Raw genomic sequence first — 12,306 nt, 5'->3', positions numbered from 1 at the left:
TATGCTTCAATTTATCATTTAACACAGGTGAAAGTCCAACTTCAAACTTTCATATTAGCTATAACCTGAATTAATAAAGTATTTTTTGAAAGAATGAACACAATCAAATCTTTATTTTTATAACTGTATAAATGTCATTCAAATGTGTCCAATAGTTTTAAAAAAAGACTATAAATAAACAACTATATCTGTGCATTGATATGGAGAAAGATACCCCAGGTGTTTCATTGGGCTAATTAAAGCTCACTCACAGTAATACATTTTTAGTATAAAGTTTAGCATGATGTTAAGCCATTTTAGCTTTAGCACATATATGTTGCACTACTGGCTGAAAATAAAAAAAAAAAAAAGGTGAAATATTTCACCAATTTGCATGTCATCTTTGCATAAGGGTCATACTAATTTGCATATCAGTCCAAATTTAGTCTATGTGTTGCTGAAACAAGTTCAATATGGCACTTTTTAAAAAAGTGAACTTTGAAATACTTTAAAACAATGCTACATTATTTGAGTGACTCAGTGGTTAAAGCTCCCTTTCTCAAGAGTATATTTTGCATATTCTTTCTCCACATAAACATTCAATTATGGAAAACTTTGAATAACAAAATTGCTGGGGAGTCCATTTTTGCCCCTTCATCTCTGATAAGCCCTGCATATCAGAAGTCTGGAGCTGGCATTTCTGAACCACAGATATGAAAGGGCCGTATTGACAATTATTCAATCCTTTGAGAGACAAAGACTTAGTGTCCTATCCTTAATGGGCAAAATTACTGTCCATATCTAGCTAATGGGAATTCATTTGTCCCAAATCCAAAAAGGTCTGTGAACTCACTCAGGACATAAAAACACATTATAATAGTTTTAAGGCAGTGGAATTCTGAGTTAGGATAAAGTAATGCTTCACGTTTTTTCTACATCTTAGAATGCACACATCCTGGTTTAAGATTCAGACCTCTGGACACAATTATGGTTGACCAGTAGGCTTTTTAGCTGACAAATGACTAGTTGACTTGGAAATCAGTTCTTAAAACCTCTAGAGAACAACACACTCATATCCCTGAGCTTCCAGCTCCTGGATTTTTCACATAGTTTTTACAAAAAAACACCTCAGGTGTATCAAAGCTTTGTGTAATGAAATCTTTCAGAGCAGCCTGAGAAATATAACTTCCCCACCTGGATTCAGTTGTGGGTTAGAGCACATTTAATTTCAAGTCAATAGATTCCCTGCACATCAACACTTAAGGGATTAAAGACAATTCTAGTTTTGTTGCCCTAAATGTATTGTTATTGTTATCAATTCATGCAGCCTTGAAATAAGTTTTCAATAAATCTAAGTTTAACTATTATTTTCTTGCCTATAAATAAAATATAATCATCTTAAAAATCAATGAAGGGAAAACCATCATATCTATTAACCTGGCTCAGAATCCCTCCAGGCCCTTGCTATGAAACACAGTGCCGTGGATCTTTCATTTTATTGAGCTATATCTCTTTGTATGGCAACCAGCAGGCGAAAAAAAAAAAAAATCATATCTAAAAATCAAAGACTACATTTTTTTGTTCTGGAAACCACTGAGGCAGGAGCTGAATATTCTTTTTTGCCTGGAGTTAATTTTTTTCCACTTTAATTTGCAATCAGATGCAATAAAAGAAAAAATAAAATAAGGACATTGCCTCAAGTACCTAGTGGCTTTATTACATCTCTACTGCCAGTCTCCACTTTTTATCACTTCCAAATCCTTTGTTTTTAAAGTCACCTGCACAACCCTGCAATGTTATAAACACCTTTAGTTGTCTTCACCAACTGTCATTTCATACCATCTGCTGTTACAGTCTCAAAAGCAGTAATGCATGGGGGTCAAGGCCACTTTCTCTCAGGAAACTAAAAAACAACAGCGCCAAGTCATTTAGTGGTTTTTTTTTTTTCTTTCCCTGTCAGCTTTACTACACCCTGGAGTGGACATTTTCTTTGCCTTTCAGTTGTGAACGTTCCTCAAAAGACGTGAACTTCACAATAAGGTAACCATACAAAAACAAGGTTTTATAGACAACCTATTATCAACTAGCAGAAGGGGGTGATTAGTCATCTGCTCCACTTGAAATAGATCCAAAAACTTCAAGCCAGCACTGCAAAAAGAAGGGCATTTATCTCAGGATTCTAGAACTAGATGTGAGGGGCATCTGAAGCAACCTTTTGAAAAGCTGTAAGTAATCTCAAAAGCTGAGCAGCGAGGCATCAACCAGCTCCCCGACTACCCAAGATACAGTGCTCTCTTCTCCCCTGTAGCACCTCACCTTAGATAATCCACACACTTCTGGCCTATCTTTGGGCTAAAGACAGAAAGGATCACCTTTTGTTTCTGCTTTTGGTGGCTACTAAATATGATCTATTCAATTAATCTAATTCAACCATTTTGTCCAGTTAGGTTCTCTAAAGTCATAACCGTTTCTTAAAATGAGAGGAGTATTTATCAGCATATTCTTCTCTCTTATTTAAAGTCATTACAGATTCACAAGACTTTTCAACTTTAAGAGACCTAGTTTACCCTCAAGACACTTCACATGCAATTCCAAGTTTCCCCCACATAAATAAAATATAATTGCCTTAAAAATCAATATGAGAAAACAATCAGAACCATTAACCTATCTCAAAATCCCTTTAGCCACTTGGATGAACCACTCAGTGCTGAGTCTTTTGTTTTATTGAGCTGTATAATTCTTTGTATGGCAAACAGCAAGGGGAAAAAAAATCAAAGACTCGGGTGTTGTGTTCTGGAAATAAGAGAGAAGTGGGAATGTGAAAATAGATTTTGACCTTTCTTTGATAATATTACAAAAATAGATTTTGGAGACCCAAGAAACAATGATTTTGAGCTATTGGAAAGACATTAGCTTGGTCTGGATTCTGTCTTTGACAGTGCTTCATCATGAGCAATTTATAAACCTGGGCATCAGCTTTGAAAATTGTCAGACACATTTCTTTAAGGAAAAAAAAGAAGGAAGAGAAAAAATTGATTTTAAAGTGGAACTGTATATCAGATGCAATGAAAAGACAAGACTGATTTAGGCTCAGACCTGTAATAGGTAAGCTGAAATGTAAATACTCATATAAACTTAGTCACTATCACCACTTAATGGTTACCTGTTCTCTCCTTTCCCACTAAAATTTCTCTGTAAGTTTCAATAATAAGAAATCAGAAACTGCACCTGTACTTTAAATACTTATCATGCCTGCAGAATCTCATAATATATTATATCTCAGTGATAGACTCTCAGAAAATATCCTTCCTTATAGTCAGCTGTCCCTTTGAAAAACATATTCGTCTCCAATTAATGCAATGATAAATAATTTTCTAGCAGTGGATCTAACAAGCTATGTAAATGTTAACAACATAAATAAAGGCATTATTCTAAAAACCACATGGTAACAACTCTGCATAAGAAGAGAAAGGTGTAACTTAGTCATCAGTCATTATAAATATTGAGTAAAAAGCCAGATTTTAGTAGAATTTCAGAAAAATAACCTCGTGTTTTTAATATTTGAGCAAAACAGAATTTAAATTATCAGTTTGCTCAATAACCCTAAAGTCCAACATAATATTTAAACATTTAGAGAAAGAAAACTATACCTGACTTTCACAGGAAGAATGAAATAAGAACAGAATATAAAATATAAATGCTATTTTCATAACTAAAAGCATAAAAATCAACTTTGTTTTAAAGTTCTAAATTGTATTCTATGCCAGAAAACTAAAAGTATTAAATGAAATAGAGTAGAAAGCACAGTATTCTCTACCAGCACCTAGCACAGGATGAATTACTCAGCTCATTTGATTTACTGAGATGGTTGACTTTATTCCTAACTGTTGTTCAGTCACAAGATCGAGTCTGACCTTGCGACCTCATGGGCTGCAGCATGCCAGGATTCCCTGTCCTTCATTATCTCCCGAAGTTTGCTCAAATTCATGTCCATTGAGTCGATGGTGCTGTCTAACCATTTCATCCTCTGCTGCCCTCTTCTCCTTTTGCCTTCAATCTTTCCCAGCATCAGGATCTTTTCCAGTGAATCGGCTCTTTGCGTCAGGTGGCCAAAGTATTGGAGCTTCAGCTTCAGCATCAGTCCTTCTGATGAATATTCAGGGTTGATTTTCTTTAGGATTGACTAGTTTGATCTCCTTACTGTCCAAGGGACTTTCAAGAGCCTTCTCCAGCACCACAATTTGAAAGCATCAATTCTATGGCACTCAGCCTTTTTATGGTCTAACTCACATACATTCATGACTACTGGGAAAACCATAGCTTTGATTATATAGACTTATGTCAACAAAGTGATGTGTTTGCTTTTTAAAATGCTGTCTAGGTTTGTCATAACTTTCCTTTCAAAAAGCAAGCATCTTCTAATTTCATGGCTACAGTCAACATCCACAGTGATTTAGGAGCCCAAGAAAAGAAAATCTGTCATCCCTCCTACTTTTTTTTATTATAGTCCCATCCCAAATAAAGATGATATATAATATACATTCTATTAATATGTCAATGTTAAAAAAAAAGTTCATTGCAAAAAAGGGTCACATAAAGTAAGACACAGCTTAGCAACTGAACAAGAGTCTATAATTTTTAACTTCAAGCTATGATTGTGTTACCTCTATCAGTGCTTCTCTTTTTGTGTAACTAATCTTCACTTTATATAATAAGTTCTCACTTAATTTTTAATCACTTCAGTTCAGTTCAGTTGAGTCACTCAGTCGTGTCCTTGTGACCCCATGAACCACAGCACTCCAGGCCTCCCTGTCCATCACCAACTCCCGGAGTTCACTCAAACTCATGTCCACAGAGTCGGTGATGCCATCCAGCCATCTCATTCTCTGTCATTCCCTTCTCCTCCTGCCCCCAACCTTTCCCAGCATCAGAGTCTTTTCCAGTGAGTCAACTTGTCACATGAGGTGGCCAAAGAATTGCAGTTTCAGCTTTAGCATCAGTCCTTCCAGTGAATACCCAGGATTTGGAGCCCCCAAAAATAAAGTCTGCCACTGTTTCCCCATCTATTTCCCATGAAGTGAAGGGACGAGATGCCATGATCTTAGTTTTCTGAATGTTGAGCTTCAAGCTAACTTTTTCACCTCTTTCACTTTCATCAAGAGACTCTTTAGTTCTACTTCACTTTCCGCCATGAGGGTGGTGTCATCTGCATATCTGAGGTTATTGATATTTCTCCCAGCAATCTTGATTCCAGCTTGTGCTTCATCCAGCCCAGCATTTCTCATGATGTACTCTACATGTAAGTTAAATAAGCAGGGGGACAATATACAGCCTTGATGTATTCCTTTTCCTATTTGGAACCAGTCTGTTGTTCCATGTCCAGTTTTAACTGTTGCTTCCTGACCTGCATATAGGTTTCTCAAGAGGCAGATCAGGTGGTCTGGTATTCCCATCTCTTTCAGAATTTTCCACAGTTTATTGTGATCCACATAGTCAAAGGCTTTGGCACATTCAATAAAGCAGAAATAGATGATTTTCTGGAACTCTCTTGCTTTCTCCATGATCCAGCGGATGTTGGCAATTTGATCTCTGGTTCTTCTGCCTTTTCTAAAACCAGCCTGAACATTGGAAGCTCATGGCTCACAGATTGTTGAAGCCTGGCTTGGAGAACTTTTAGCATGACTTTACTAGCATGTGAGATGAGTACAACTGTGCGGTAGTTTGAGCATTCTTTGGCATTGCCTTTCTTTGGGAATAGAATGAAAACTAACCTTTTCCAGTCCTGTGACCACTGCTGAGTTTTCCAAATTTGCTAGGATATTGAGTGCAGCACTTTCACAGCATCATCTTTCATGATTTTTGAAATAGCTCAACTGGAATTCCATCACCTCCACTAGCTTTGTCGCAGTGATGCTTCCTAAGGCCCACTTGACTTCACATTCCAGGATGTCTGGTTCTAGATAAGTGATCACACCATTGTGATTATCTGGGTCGTGAAGATCTTTTTTGTACAGTTCTTCTGTATATTCTTGCCACCTTTTCTTAATATCTTCTACTTCTGTTAGGTCTATACCATTTCTGTCTTCTATTGAGCCCATCTTTGCATGAAAAGGTTGGATTGAAGCTCAACATTCAGAAAACAAAGATCATAGCATATGGTCCCACTACTTCATGGGAAATAGATGGAAAAACAGTGGAAACAGTGTCAGACTTTATTTTTTTGGGCTCCAAAATCACTGCGGATACTGATTGCAGCCATGAAATTAAAAGACACTTACTCCTTGGAAGGAAAGTTATGACCAACCTTGATAATATATTAAAAAGCAGAGACATTACTTTGCCAACAAAGGTCCGTCTAGTCAAGGCTATGGTTTTTCCCGTGATCATGTATGGATGTGAGAGTTGGACTGTGAAGAAAGCTGATCGCCGAAGAATTGATGCTTTTGAACTGTGGTGCTGGAGAAGACTCTTGAGAGTCCCTTGGACTGCAAGGAGATCCAACTAGTCCATTCTAGAGGAGATCAATCCTGGGTGTTCACTGGAAGGAATGATGCTGAAGCTGAAACTCCAATACTTTGGCCACCTCATGCGACGAGTTGACTCACTGGAAAAGACTCTGATGCTGGGAAAGGTTGGGGGCAGGAGGAGAAGGGGACGACAGAGAATGAGATGGCTGGATGGCATCACCGACTCTGTGGACATGAGTTTGAGTGAATGTTCCAGGAGTTGGTGATGGACAGGGAGGCCTGGCGTGCTGTGATTCATGGGGTCGCGGAGAGTCGTCCCTTGGTATCTCTAATTTTCTTGAAGAGATCGCTAGTCTTTCCCATTCTATTGTTTTCCTCTATTTCTTTGCACTGATCACTTAGGAAGGCTTTCTTATCTCTCCTTGCTATTCTTTGGAACTCTGCATTCAAATGGGTATATCTTTCCTTTTCTCCTTTGCTTTTTACTTCTCTTCTTTTCACAGCTATTTGTAAGGCCTCATCAGAGAACCATTTTGCTTTTTAATCACCTAAACTTCAACCCACTCCAGTACTCTTGCCTGGAAAATCCTGTGGACGGAAGAGCCTGGTCTGCTACAGTCCATGGGGTCGCAAAGAGTCGGACACGACTGAGTGATTTCACTTAAAGCTTAATTATTCCAGACTTCTTATCACTCTTTCCTTCCCTCCTTATCTTCTATTGTCTTGAGATAAATGACTGGAATCATTTGGCAAAATGTGGAATCCTTCCTCAAGGATTTTCTTCAAAATCATGCCTGAGTGGTATATTCTCAAATGCTTTAACTTTGTCTTGCACTGCCACATAAATGATCTTGGATAGGTTTCTTGAATAAGAAAATAATCTCTGGTTAGCAGTTCTTTTTCTGTTTTCTTTAAAACAAAACAAAAATGGTGCTTTCTTTATAAAGAACGATAAGCATGTTGATACTAGAATGATTCTCATTCTTTATCCTTTATAATTTATCCTTAAAAATTGACCATCCTGGTGAATTATTTGTAAATTTGTAAATATTTATTTGTAAATTCGTTTTCCTTAGTTTTCTTTGGGACTGAATGAGCCTTTTCAATCTAAACATTCAAGTCCTTTTCAACTCAAGAAAATTTTCTCCAATTATCTGTTGAATTTTTTTGAATTAGTCATATTTGTGTTGTAATTATGCTGCCCCACCTACGACCCCAAATCATTCTGAGTTACAACAAACCTGCGCTGAGGTCTGTAGTTTGGCTGTAGTCCAGCTGGTCTTAACTAGACTCAGCTGGGGCGGGTAGTCCAGACCCTCAACCTTGGGTAGGATTCAGATTAACTCCACAGGTCTTTGCCCAGGACAGTATCTTAAGGAACCATAGCTCCAGTGCATGCAGTTCTCTTGGTGAAAAGTAGACATTTCAGAGAGCTGGCAGAAATTTGGCTGACTTCTGCAGGTCTCAGCTCAGAAACTGGCACATTGTCCATAGGGCCAAGATCAGAGTCAGTGGAGCAGTAAATATATTCTGCCATGAAGAGGTAAAGTGAGGAGTATTTTTGAACAACAGTGTAATCTTCCACCTATTGCTTTTTCATATATTCTATTCTCTGTTTCTAGAAGTCCTGCTTTTCACATGTTAGATTTCCTGAACACTGCCTGATCCCAACAGTCATGTTTCTCTGTGGTTTTGCTGATTTATAAGTTAATTCTCTCCCTTGATCTCCTCAAACACTAATTCTTTTCTCAGCAAGCATTATTTTTCAGCTCAACTATGAATTTTTTTTTCATTTGGAAATCAGTTATAGACTGAATGTTTGTGTTCCCCCCAGATTCACATGTTGAAGTCAAAACTCCAATGTGATGTTACTAGCAAGTGAGGCCTTTGAAAGGTACTTGTGGCTCAGAGGTTAAAGCATCTGCCTCCAATGTGGGAGACCTGGTTCAATCCCTGGGTCAGGAAGATCCTCTGGAGAAGGAAATGGTAATCCACTCTAGTATTCTTGCTTGGAGAATCCCATGGACAGAGAAGCCTGGTAGGCTACAGTCCACTGGGTCGCAAAGAGTTGGACACAACTGAGCAACTTCACTTCACTTAGGTTTAAATGAAGTCAATAGGGTGGAGGCCCCAGGACGGGATTAGTGCCCCTATCGGAAGAAACACCAGAGGTTTTTCTCTTTACCATGTGAGGTACAAGAGAAGAAAGCTGTCTGCAAGACAGGAAGAGGGCCCTGACCAAGAACTGCATCTGCTGACAGCTTGATCTTAGATTTCCTAGACTCCAGAACCATGAGAACTAAAAGTTTTCTGTTTAATTCACCCAGTCTGTGGTATTTCATCTTAGGAACCCAAGCTGATTTTCAGTTCAGTTCAGTTCAGTTCAGTCGCTCAGTCGTGTCCGACTCTCCGCGACCCCATGAATCACAGCACGCCAGGCCTCCCTGTCCATCACCAACTCCCGGAGTACACTCAAACTCATGTCCACAGAGTCGGTGATGCCATCCAGCCATCTCATTCTCCGTCGTCCCCTTCTCCTCACGCCCCCAACCTTTCCCAGCATCAGAGTCTTTTCCAGTGAGTCAACTCGTCGCATGAGGTGGCCAAAGTATTGCAGTTTCAGCTTTAGCATCAGTCCCTCCAATGAACACCCAGGATTGATCTCCTTTAGAATGGACTGGTTGGATCTCCTTGCAGTCCAAGGGACTCTCAAGAGTCTTCTCCAACACCACAGTTCAAAAGCATCAATTCTTCGGCAATCAGCTTTCTTCACAGTCCAACTCTCACATCTATACATGACCACGGGAAAAACCATTGCCTTGACTAGACGGACCTTGGTTGGCAAAGTAATGTCTCTGCTTTTTAATATACTATCAAGGTTGGTCATAACTTTCCTTCCAAGGAGCAAGCGTCTTTTAATTTCATGGCTGCAATCAGCATCTGCAGTGATTTTGGAGCCCAAAAAAATAAAGTCTGACACTGTTTCCACTGTTTTTAGCCAGTTCTAAAAAAAATCCCTTTTATACGCTAAACGTATCTCTTTGAGAGTCGCTGCTTTTCTGCTTGATTTCCCTCCCATCTTTTCAGGAGTTCTAATTTGACAGAACTCTTTCTATCTTAGTTGTGCTTCTCTCCTCAAGTGACTCAGTCTCCCCAAATTAGTTGGGCTCTTTCTTCCTCTCTACAGGATTGTGTTTTTTCTCAATGTTACTACAGGTCAGGCTGTTTGTCTCTCTCAGGGAGTGGCAGTCAGACTAGTGGTAGTAGGCTCAGAAGTTTCTGTTTTGATGACCAAGCAGCAGAGCAGCATAAATTGGGGAGTTTTAATTTCTGCTGATACTTGGCAGAGTCCCCACCTCTCCCAAGTCCCTTTGGCCGTCATCATCCAGTTGCAAGACCCGGAGGTGCTTTGGCACACTGCTGTTGTCCTTCAGGGCTCCCAAGTTAGCAGGTCTAGCAGCCCCTCCTGACCAAATGCAGTGAGCCAATAGGTCTGCATCTTTCTGAGGAACCTTGAAATGGAGGCTCTTACCCTAAACCCTGAACAAAGGCAAGTCTTCACTCCCTACACTGGTCCCTAAGTGTTTGCTCAGTAATACCACAAATCCCTACTAACCAATCTGGTAGCCACTGACAACATGTGACTATTAAGCACTTGAAATATGGCTGGACTGAGTAAGTGTAAAACACGAGCAAGTTTTAAAAGGTTAGTATAAAAAAAGGGTAAGATATCTTATTAATATTTTTATATTGGTTACATGCTGAAACAATAACATTTCAGATCAGAGTTAAGTTATTAAAATTAATTTCTCTTTCTCTTTTTTACTTCTTTTTAATGTGGCTACTAGAAAATTTTAAATTATGTGTGTGACTTGTAACATGACTCACTTTATTTTTCAACTGGACAGTGCTGCCACGGAGAGAGGGCTTCCCAGGTAACTCAGTATTAAAGAACCCATCTGCCAATGCTGGAGATGCCAGAAATGCGGGTTCAATCCCTGAGTCAGGCAGATCCCCTGGAGTAGGAAATGGCAACCCACTCCAGTATTCTTGCCTGGAAATTTCTGTAGACAGAGGATCCTGGCAGGCTACAGTCTATGGGGTTGCAAAGAGTATGACATGACTGAGCACACATACATGCCATGGAGATGAAGGCTCTGTCTGCTCAGTCTCTTGTAAGACCTTTAGGAAAAGATATTTTAATTTTCACACTCAGTAACTCAGAGTCACATTTGAATTTTGACATTACCCAACCTATTAACTTAGGTACCACCAACATAATGGAAAAAGGAGACACAAGGGATGTCAAAACAATTTTTTCTCAATGGCTTTATCTTAAAAATAAGACTAAATCTCATTTTCGTCCATAAGCATTATTCTTAAAATTATTTAGGATATCTATTTTCTCAAATGGACATTTCCTCTTCAAAAACAAAATAATGCCTAGAAAAATAATGTAAATTGAGAAATTTTTTTGTTGTTGTTGTTGCTTTTGCATGGTTTTTATTTTTTTATTTTTTTTTATGTGTTACATATGATCTTTATTTATTTATTTTTTTTTATTTTACAATATTATATTGGTTGGTTTTGCCATACATTGACATGAATTCGCCCCAGGTGTACATGAGTTCCCCCTCCTGAACCCCCCTCTCACCTCCCTCCTCCCTTTATCCTCCCTCTTTCAAAATATTTCTAATTAAGAGATATGAATGAAAGATTTTCAACATTCAAACACATATGAAGTGTTAATAAAGATTTCCTTAAATATTCAGAATGTCCAATCTTCATTTGCACAGACTTATGAAGACATTTATTAATAACGTATTTAAGATGTATATAATGAAATCTATGTCCAGTGGTGGCTACAAATGTACTCCTAATACTTGGAATGTTTGACCAGTTCATACTAGACCAGAGAATTCCTAGAGTTTAGAAGACTGAACAATGTGCATCACATCATTATGGCCTTAAATCATCAATAAAGAAAAATAAAATAACCAGAGCCAGTTGGCTTTAATTTTGTTTTCAAAATTGAGTCTTCCAAATTCATAGTAGCTCACAAATAAGAAAAGTAGAGGTTTTCATTAATCATTCAGTAAGTTTTGAGCAGTGAGTGTTTACACAGCTCAATCATCTATAAGCTTTTACTCACTGCATATCACAAGAAATCCATGACCACACATACAGATTAACAATACAGACTATTTAAGGAAAGGATCTTGGTCATCATATATCCTATCTCAGCCTTCTTTGCCAGCAGTCAAACACTTGGTGATATTTTCAAGCTATGGAGATCCCTTTCCTTCTCATTATGCAAAGTTCTTTCTCAGCTTTACTTCTCCTGCAAAGGACATTACTTCCTAAAACTTGATCCTTCTAACTTTCTCTCAAAAGTTTGCCATCCTTCTGTCCCCAAAACCCACATTTGTTGTCTACGTAAAAATGTTAGGGTAATGTCAAAATTTAAATGTGATTCTGGGTCACTGAATGTGAAAATTAAAATATCTTTGATTAAAGTGATGAATTTTATAGACAAGACCTGCAATTTTAGGCAGCTACATGTATTATATCATTGACAGGACTTATCTTAGTCATGAACTAAAATTTTAAGTACTTCCTATTTAACAAAAATGTTTAATAAGAACTGTGAGAAAAATAAAAATTGGAAGCTATAGTCAACTCCAGAAAGATTTACATGGGCAAATTTAAAATAATAACTTTGAACAAATCCTCACTTCTAAACAAATTGGTAAACACTCTCTTTTTACTCAGTTTTTTAGCAGACTACAAAATCTTAAACTGTAAGTTTACCAGAAATTTGCTATTATTTCTTATCCATTTTTTATCTATTTTAGAAATT

The 12,306-nt window shown here is 38.0% G+C and overlaps 1 pseudogene; it reads right to left on the bottom strand.

The window, feature by feature from the left end:
• Nucleotides 1-345: 345 nt before the first annotated feature.
• Nucleotides 346-445, bottom strand: LOC129563618 (U6 spliceosomal RNA; annotated as a pseudogene).
• Nucleotides 446-12,306: the final 11,861 nt, after the last annotated feature.

Source organism: Moschus berezovskii, chromosome 9, assembly GCF_049115385.1.
Source record: "Moschus berezovskii isolate FMDL1 chromosome 9, NW_MosBer_1.0, whole genome shotgun sequence".
Lineage (NCBI taxonomy): Eukaryota > Metazoa > Chordata > Mammalia > Artiodactyla > Moschidae > Moschus > Moschus berezovskii.
The sequence above is the reverse complement of the archived record's forward strand: the minus strand, read 5'-3'. Positions and strand labels throughout refer to the sequence as shown.